This window comes from Panthera uncia (genome assembly GCF_023721935.1).
Source record: "Panthera uncia isolate 11264 chromosome C1 unlocalized genomic scaffold, Puncia_PCG_1.0 HiC_scaffold_4, whole genome shotgun sequence".
Lineage (NCBI taxonomy): Eukaryota > Metazoa > Chordata > Mammalia > Carnivora > Felidae > Panthera > Panthera uncia.
The window spans coordinates 86,119,477-86,129,436 of record NW_026057585.1 but is presented as its reverse complement, the minus strand read 5'-3'; the positions used below and the strand labels follow the sequence as shown (position 1 = coordinate 86,129,436).

At 41.0% G+C, this 9,960-nt stretch overlaps 1 protein-coding gene across 1 annotated transcript in view; it reads left to right on the top strand.

Moving 5' to 3' along the window:
- MACO1 (macoilin 1) overlaps positions 1–9,960 on the top strand; it is a 64,150-nt gene that overhangs the window by 822 nt on the left and 53,368 nt on the right. The gene's annotated exons all lie outside the window — the stretch shown is intronic.

Here is a 9,960-nt window from a genome sequence, read left to right as displayed (position 1 = left end):
TCCTGCGGGCCGGCCGGACGGGGAGGGCGCGGCGGGCGCCGGTCGAGGAAGCCGCCGCGCCGCCGTTGGGAGCGCCCCGGCCCCGCAGGGGGGAGGGGCGGCGAGCCCCCTCCCCTCCTGCGCCCCCAGCCCGCGCCGCGGGGCGCCGGGCGCCGCTCCCGGGGCCGCCGGGCCTCCGCTGGTCCCCCAGTTCCGCTCTGGCCTGGGAGTCGCCGGCCTGAGCCGGGAGACGCGTGGACCATATGCACTAGGGGGAAAGGCTGACAAAGTTGGGAGCAGACGGTGGCCCCACGGTCCCCGGCAGACTGGGCAGGTGGCCACGTCGCCCCTTCTTTCGCCCTCTACTTCTCTTACGGGATCTCAGACTTGGCACCGAGGGCTGAAGCCGATACCCCCTAATCATGCCTTGTGGCCCCGCTCCAGACTCCGAAGGAGCTGATGGTCATTTTTCCCAGCAAACATTATTTTGATCATTCCAGGCAGATAGTTTTCTTCGAACCTTTCACAGGAGATTTTCTCCAAACTCAGTTTTATTTTTCTAGCGAAAAAAAGCAATGTTTCTTTAAATAGAAATTGAATTCACTGTTCTGAGAGGGGGGAAGGACGACAACAGGTTCATGGGGCAACTTAGTGACAATCACAGCTTCCTAGGCAGAACTTGTATATGACTTATTTTCTGGTTCTTCTTAGAATGTTCATTCTAAACGGTACTGGCCTTGATAAAGCAATGATTTTAGTGGAGAAATAATTAGTTTACAAAGGAGAATGCTCAGCATGTGCATATGGGTTTAATTGAGTCTTTGTGGCATTTTACAGTTTAGCTCTCCTAGCTGTGGGACTTAGAGAGAGGTAGCTGATGACACCCAGGTTGTCACCAAGCTAATGACCAAGTGTTAGCATAACTGTACAGCTTGCACATGCTGTTGTTTACATACGTGGAAGATTGCTTTTCACAAGCAGCTGAGTGATGTAAACAGGAGGGGTTTTCTTTATTTCAAGTTTAAAATCATTAAGAAGTCAAAGTATAAAGTTCTTCTGTGTATCTATCCTTACATATAGATATATCCTTATGTAATGAGCCGTAGATCATAGGAATAATTCATTCATTCAGAAAAAAAAAAATATATATATATACATATATATATATTATATGGCAGGCCCTGTTCTAGCTACGAGAGTACAGCAGTCAGTAAAACCAGCCAAAATTCATGCTGAATCAATCAAACCTGACCATTTAAACTGAAAAAGTAAAAACCATTTTCCTACAAAGTTAATGGGTGGGGGAAATGTCTCTTCAAGTTACACACGCTATGCTTCTTGAATAAAGGATTTTTTTTTCTGCCCATTGAAAAAAGATTTGAACAACTTAATAGTGACACAAGAATAGAAAAAGCGTATTAAACAGAATTGTAGACCAAAGACAAGTGTGGCTTTGAATGGCTGCTATTTACAGTAACATATGAGGAGGTACCTTTATTTATAGAAAGAAGATTGGGGATCCCATATTGTTTACATGTCTTCTGTTGTATTTCACCGTCTCTTTATATTTGGACAAATGATGCCCAATTTAGTACCTACCTGGTAGTAACCACTCAATCAACATGAACAGTGTGAAGTGAATTCATTCTTAATGAAGATCTATTTATTTTAGTGATGATCTCTTGGAATTCGAATGTTCTTACGCTAAAGGTTGATAGTAAATACCCTATGCAAGTTATTCAGAGTTTCGCTATAAAATTTTAAAACCCCGGTAGCTCTCAAATCTGTTTACCCTTCTCTGTTTGGCATTTTTTTTAAGTTAAATGTTAATAAAAGACCTACATATATATTTACTGGTCTTTCCTTTTGGAGCATCATATATCAAATGAATGTTTTCATTCACTTACCTGTTTCTCAGTTTATAATATGGTGTATTGGCCCGAAGCACAAGATCATAGTTTTGGTTTTTTCCAATTCTGTTTTTTAAAAAAAGTTTAGGAAGTTCTCCTTTATTTCTAAAGCAAACAGAATGAGTGGGCTCGTTATGAATTATGGTGTTTGAGGATTTGTGAGTATCACATTTCTGTGATCATCCAATTTAACTATACTGAACTGTGTTTCCTACCATCTATTTACCCATTTTGTTTCTCAACATGTGGCCAATTTTGGTCTCATTAAACAGAGAAGTTTGGTTTTTTTCTGAGTCTCTGTGGACAGTTTTGATAACCACTATCTACTGTTTCACAGCATAACCTTTCATGAACATTATTTTCACGTTCTCAGTCTGCACAATGTTTTGAACCTGGGACGGCAAGGAGGCAGCTGTGATGAAGAGAGCCCTGGACTGCGGGCATCGGGAGACCTGGGTTTGGACTCCCAATCCCAGCTCTCCCACTTTGAGTCCCAGTTCGCTCATCTGTCAAATGAGTCTTGAGGACCAAAGGAGATCACGTTCAGTTTGTGACACTCTGTAAATTCTAGCACGCAATACAAATATTATTTACCATGTTGTTGTTATCACAGTTTAACATGTTTGGTTTATCCTGTAAGGAGGCAAGAGAGACTAGAAGATTTGGTACAGCTATAAACAGAAGTTGAGTAGTCAGAACAGAGGGTGAGTTGCTTCTTGGTCTTGCTGAAAAAAATCCTGTTGCTGAGACGCTTTTAATCATGGGCTCCAATCCAGCAACTGTGACTGAGGTGATTGTCAAATGATAGGATTATTGTCTGTATAATGGCTGTGGTAGAATTGTTTCAGGGGCAAGGTAGAAGGAAAATGGATTGTAGACCTATCAACATGATCTCCATTTATATATGTGCCCTTTGTTTGAAAATTGAAATGTATAGAAATATGTGATTCTGGTCATATTAACAATCAAGAATAGGAGAAAAGAAACAGAAATGGTGATGGATTTCTTTTATATTACTTTATATTACTAAGGGCTAAAATCCAATGTCACTTATAAACAGCCCAAGCCAGCACAGAGCCAGAGTAGGAATTTAGTGCTGGATAAATGTTGAGCGTGTGCATTAATAAATAAATGAATATAAATGAATGTATCCTACTTGGTTAAGGACCTGCGTTGCTCAGGGAATTGTGAAGGGTGTGGGATAAGGCATAGTTTCTTGTCTTCAGGGAGTTTACAGCAGACCATCACAATGCCCTCTTAAATTTGCCCGGTGGTGTGGGGGTTCCAAAGAACTTCACGTGAAAATACTTTTGTTGCATTACATTTTAACTTGCTATTTTGGTTGTTCACCGGATGCACTAACAGCTTAATTTTGCCCGGTGCTATTTTATGATGAAGTAGACGGTCGCCACTAAGTGAGGGAGTATTTGCTAACTCAGATGAGATAGATGTGAAAGTGCTTTGGAAATTGTGAAGAAAGGTCATTCATAAGAGAAAGTAAAATAAATGAGTCCACTTAACTGCGACATTTCAGAGGTCCTCGGGTTTTACGGCCGGGATCCTCTGCCCGCGTCTGCCTTCACACATGCACCAGACGCTCCCCACGGTAACATCTAATTACGTGCAGTGATTTCTCCAGGCCGGGTGGGGTTGGAGTGCTATGTAGTTTTGAAAAGCCTTAAGGGGATTCTGTGTGGTTTACCCACCTGTCACTCCGCCACACTCCCCACTTCCTTCCCCCTGAGAATTACTGACTTGATAATAGGAGGGTGAGACGAGGTGTGCTATGTAGAAGCCAGAGGCAGAAACGCTGAGGTTTAAAGTCTCTGCAGTCAAAATTGTTACTGACCCAAGTAAGCATAATAAGAATTTTAAGTAAGGCACCTGTGTTAAGCTTCGGGAAGCTATTTTAGATCTTCGTTACTGGTGGTTGAAGGAAGTGCCCCATCACTTGTGAGTTTATGAATACTTCCTGTCATCGTGTGCTGGGCTCTGCGTAGCACGCTGCCTGAAGCGTGGGCAGCGCAGGACCGTAGCCCGCTCTTAGATTTGTATATCTTAATGCCTTAAAACCAGAACCGAGGACTCAGGACTTCCCTGGCAGATACAATACCTTGTCCCATCTTTATTTCAGACCAGAGTTGCCTGACCTTTGACTTTTTCAAATGATCAACGTTTGCATCCTTCTCAGCTTCCTAATTTCCTCTTTTGGATCCCAGTCCGAATAATCTGATCTCCAGAGATTTCACTTTCCTGCTTTTCCTGCCTCTTTAATTAATGATGTTTCCTAAGTCTAGTTTTAGCCTCCTCTGGGCTATGCTTATTAAAGCCACTAGAGGCTGGTATGACCCTTGGCTGCCTTGATTGTACATGTGTTCTGCAACCGAAACCCCAGATACCAATGTTGCAACCTCACAGCCTGAAAGCATTTTGGTAATCTCGGTAGGCTTTAATGGCAGCAACGCAGGACCTGACGTGAAAGTGATAAATTCGGTATGGTTTTAGAGCGGTGTTGGGGGAGGGGGTGAGGACAATGTAGAAATGGAAATGTTCTAACCTTTCCAGTGACGTGTTTACCTAATCCTTATTTTTGCAGTTTTCATGAAAGACATTTAAACAAATCTGCCATACTGGAGTTTTGTACTTCGTTTTTGCTAGTAGTGTACTACCTTTAAAAAAAAAAGGTACTTTCCTCCAAGTTTCATTTATGATTTTTCTTGCCCGAGTGCTCTTGGCAGTTTAGTTTCATTAGATGCTTTGAAAATCCCTTTAAATTCCTGCTACAAGTTGAGGCAGGGGAAGGAGGGAATGTGATCTATTTCAGATTATTCGCTTTAAAATTTTTTTTAACTTTTTTTATTTTAATTTTTGAGAGACACAGAGCACAAGCAGGGGAGGGGCAGAGAGAGATGGAGACACAGAATCTGAAGCAGGCTTCAGGCTCTGAGCTGTCAGCACAGAGCCCAACGCTGGGCTCGAACTCATGAACGCGAGATCATGACCTCGGCCGAAGTTGGATGCTCAACCGACTGAGCCACCCAGGCGCCCCTCAGATTATTTGCTTTAAAGCTTCCTGTTTTATTAGTGATATTTTCCTTTTTCTTTGATTTCTCATGGCCTTTCTTGAACCTCACTAGATTTGGAGATTGATTTTAATGGGAGACTTAATAACCTATTATTTTCACTTTCTTGTTAGTTGTTTGCCAAATATCATGGAGCCAATCCTTGTTCTATAAGCACTTATATTTCCGGAGGCTTTTTCTCTGGCCATTTCTCCCAGATCTGCCGATTGATATTAACCCTTTGGGGTTTTGTGTGTGTGTGTGTGTGTGTGTGTTTTGTTTGTTTCGTCATTTTCTAGGCCGTGATCCGGGTGATAACTTCAGGAGATATAACAAGATATAACATACCTCATGGAGCCTGGAGAGTCAGATAGAAATTTTATAAACATGGTTAAGACCTCAAAGTGAAATACTATAATTGGCTTACTTTTCTTTCTTCCTTTCTTCCTTTCCTCTTCTCCTCTCTTCTCCTGTCCTCCCTTCCTTTATTTCTTTATTTCTGTCTCTACACCCAATGTGGGGCTCAAACTCACAACCCTGAGATCAAGAATTGCAGGCTCTACCAACTAAGCCAGCCAGGTGCCCCTGGGTTACTTTTCTTGATGAAATTTAGTATGCTCTTCAATATATTACTTTTATTTTCTAGGCTTATAGATTTGGGTGTAATTATCTTACTTGGACCATTTTCAAGAAATAGGTCCAGAAGAAAAAAGTTGTGTGCTCAATCAACAAGCTACTTAAGCATAGTGGCAAATACCAACAGTAGAAACACATCTCCTTTGCTACACATTTTTTTTCCATCATGAATTTCTTCAAGTACCCAAGGAGTGACTGTTTCCTCAAGGTCTCTCACCTTTAGGCACATGGATCCCGGTAATAGAGACTTTAAAAAAAAAACAACGCAATCAACTGTTTGAATGTATTCTTTGAGGCTTTATATCTTTACTCTGACATTTAACTGATGTCAGGTTGGCCTCTGCTCATCAGCCTTCCAAAATGCTTATCATCCAGAGACTTTGAAGCCCCTTCATAACTCTGACCTTCATTCCTTTGTTTCTGCCTGCTTCTTTTAAGGGTGATGGACTCACGTTGAGTCATGGGATTGTGACGTCAGAAATAATTTATCCCTCGTCCATGTCTTCTGTTGCCTTTTCTTTTTTAGAGGCTTTGCATTTAAGTGGATTGAAACAGTGCAGCGAGTCCACTTTAGGTGTACCTGTTAGACATCACTGATTGATTTGCGCTGCTTGAGATCTGTTTCCTTACCTAGTACGGCGGAGGTGGCTGGAAACAGTTTAGCTCTGTTTTCAAATTATATTATTACTTTTTTCATCTTCAAAACACTTCCTCTTTTTTTTTTTTTTTTTTAACGTTTATTTATTTTTGAGACAGAGAGAGACAGAGCATGAACGGGGGAGGGTCAGAGAGAGGGAGACACAGAATCCGAAACAGGCTCCCGGCTCCGAGCTGTCAGCACAGAGCCTGACTCGGGGCTCGAACTCACGGTCTGCGAGATCGTGACCTGAGCCGAAGTTGGCCGCTCAACCGACTGAGCCACCCAGGCGTCCCTTCAAAACACTTCTAAAAGCCAAATAAGCTACTCAGTACTAAATTCAGTATTTTGCCTATCTTGTAGTGAGGACACTTGAGTTCTAGAGAGGCGAGTGCCACGTTCATGGTCAAACAAAAACTCCTGTCTCAGATGAGAGAGATACTAAGGTTGGAGTCTTCTTTCTCAGGGGTAATAAGCATTATTTTCTTATCTTGCTCTAGGCTTGACAAGCTGTATACGTCATGGTTCATTGTATTTATGATTTTTTTAAAAAAAATGAGTTGTCTTTTTATTTTTGAATTACATGTTTCCTTATTACAATGACCGTTCTAAGAGTGTGAATTTTGCTGGAAAGCAGTCTTGAGTTGTCCCATCTTTTGTGCCATAGTTATTTCTGTAAAGAACATTTGACTTAATTTTTTTTTCTGCAGAGCTTCATAGTGTGTTTACAAATTAAGTTTATAAATTCATAGTTTACGAATGAGATACTGGGGATGTATTCTTTCCTAAAGTACATCTCATTTTTTAAAAACTTGGTCCTGTTGGAAAAATTAAAGAATTATATAATTTGAATATACACATAGGAAAGGATATAAAGAAGGAAAATGATATTTACTGAATATCTAATGTGAGATGAGAAAGTCCAGTATGAGGGATAATTGTATGGGCTTTAAGTCATATGAACTTGAGTTCAAGGAATGTCCCCGACCCTAGTTATGTGATCTTGAACAAGTCATTTACTTGCTTTCTCTCTCTGTTTTCTCATCTATAAAATGAGAATAGTAAATAAGACCACCTAGTTTACAGGACTGATATAAGGGCAATTGAGATAAGTGACATAAAGAACTTAGCATAATGCCTGACACAGAGAGCTGCTCGGAAAGTTATTTGCTGTTACTATTTTTTTTTTTCTCTTCATTCTTTTATTTTGTTCCAGTAAGGGTATTAGCTTCAGTTTCATATGTGAGGAAACCAAGTTTGCCCCAAGTTTAGTTCCTTTGATAGAGGCCCATATCTGTCTAACCCCAAAGTCTGTTCTCTTTTTTGTTGCACAGTATGGTACTGCTTCATCACTTCTGAGTGTCATGCATGTGTAATAATTCATACGGAGCTCTCAAGTCTCTACTACATGTAGGGCAAGTGTCATTGTCCTCATTCTCCAGGTGAAGCAACAGTTACCAGGAGCCTTTTTTAAATGAGAATCTCTGTTAAATTAAAAAAAAAAAAATCAGTATAGATATGACAACAATGCAAAATGTGATTCTGGACCAGGATATGTCGATGGCTCGATCTCTATTTATTCATCTGTTGCTTCAAAGGACATCAGTGAGATAATTACTGAAATTTGAATAAGGTCTCTAGATCAGGTAATAGTAACATATCAATGTTAATTTCCTGACTGATTAAAAAAAATAACCAATATGTATGCATGGTAACAGGGGGAGCATGATAACAGAAACTTGATAACTTATTTTATCATTTATGGAATCTAGGCGAAAGATAGGAGGGAATTCTTTATACAATTCATGCAACTTTTCTGTAAGCCTAAAGTCATTTCAAAATGAAGAGTTAAACAAATAAAAGTAGTGAGGGGGTACCTGGGTGGCTCAGCTGGTTAAGCATCCGACTCTTGATCTCAGCTCAGGTCTTGATCTCAGGGTTGTGAGTTCAAGCCTGTGTTGGGCTCTGCACTGGGCATGAAGTCTACTGAAAATAAAATAAATAAAAGTAAAACTTAATATGACAATGTTTTAGCACAGTGCAAGAGACCTTAGTGCTCCTGCTCTGGGATAATCACTATTACATAGTTTTTAATTATTGTTCTTTCTATATAAGCAAATGGGTATATTTCTTCCTTAACAAAAGTAGGATTCCATTTTACATAAAAGTTTCTTGGCTTTTCTCCTCACTTAATCTCTTCTCCATTTCTTACCATAGAAATGTATTTAGGGACGCCTGGGTGGCTCAGTAGGTTGAGCGTCCGACCTCGGCTCAGGTCATGATCTCACAGCCCATGAGTTCGAGCCCCGCGTCGGGCTCTGTGCTGACAGCTCGGAGCCTGGAGCCTCCTTCAGATTCTGCGTCTCCCTCTCTCTCTGCCCCTCCCCCACTCATGCTCTGTCTCTGTCTGTCTCTCTCTCTCTCTCTCTCTGTCAAAAATAAACATTAAAAACTAAAAAAAAAAAAAAAAAAAAGTATTTATTTATTTTTTTTAGCAACAGTACAACATTCCACATAGAACTCACTCTGTTCTCTGTGGTCTCCAAACCCCTATTCCTGTGCTCTTTCAACAGTGCCCTGCAGCCTCTAGGTTCCTGGTTCCTCAGGTTTCTTTCTTATGAAATGGTAATAACTACCCTGCCTATTTCACAGTTGTAAGGCTAAAATGAGATAATTAACATGAAAGCATTGGGAAAAATTACACGTGTGGTGTAAGTGTAAGGTGTGATTAGGTGCGTGATTACTACCGTTGAAGATACGAAGTGTCTTCAACACAAGATACTGTGGCTTGTTCTCTTTCTCCTCACGTGCCTCTGCCCCCTCCCCATCCCAAACCTCATAGAGTCCACACTGTCAGAGGTGTGTGTGTGTGTGTGTGTTTTAGATGAAAGTGTTTTTGAAACAGAATTTCTAAAACTCTAAATTCTCCAGCAGCTTTAGGTTCCAGTACCTGTCCTTGATATCTCTGTAGTCCATATAGTCCTTCGTAAAATACTATACCACACAATTCTTAAAAAATTCTTAAAAGCTTTTTTAAGTGATTTCTATCCTAGTTTTTCTTTTTAAATTGGTTGTATTTTACAGTAGATTTGTCACCGCGGTGCCTGTATATGTATATATATATATATATATATATATGTATGAGTGTGTGTGTGCGTGTGTGTGTGTGTGTGTAATTGGCTCTCGAAAAGTTCTCTTTGCGGTCTGCAGGAGGACTAGAATAGAAAAGACAAGTAAGGAGCAGCTTAGGTCTTCTCAGACTGTCCCTCCTCTCTGGATTGCACACCGGGATGCAGGTGCAGAACATAGCAGTGGGTCTAGACCATTTGATCTTGATGCTTGCGCACAACTTTCTATAGTCCACCATTTCTCAGTTGTTTTTGTCTCAGGACCTCTCTCCGCTCTTGGTTTGTATGGGTTATAGCTATCAGTATTTGCTATATTAGAAATTAAGACAGAAACTTTTTTTAAGTTTATGTATTTATTTTGCGAGAGGGACGGCGCAAGTTGGGGAGGGGCAGAGAGAGAGGAGAGGGAGAATCCCAAGCAGGCTCCGTGCTGCCAGCACAGAGCCTGATGCGGGGCTTGAACTCCTGAAACCGTGAGATCATGACCCGAGCCGAAACCAAGAGTCGGAAGCTTAACTGACTAAGCCACCCGGGCTCCCCATGAAAGAAACATTTTAAGAATTACTAGTTCAGGGGCGCCTGGGTGGCGCAGTCGGTTAAGCGTCCGA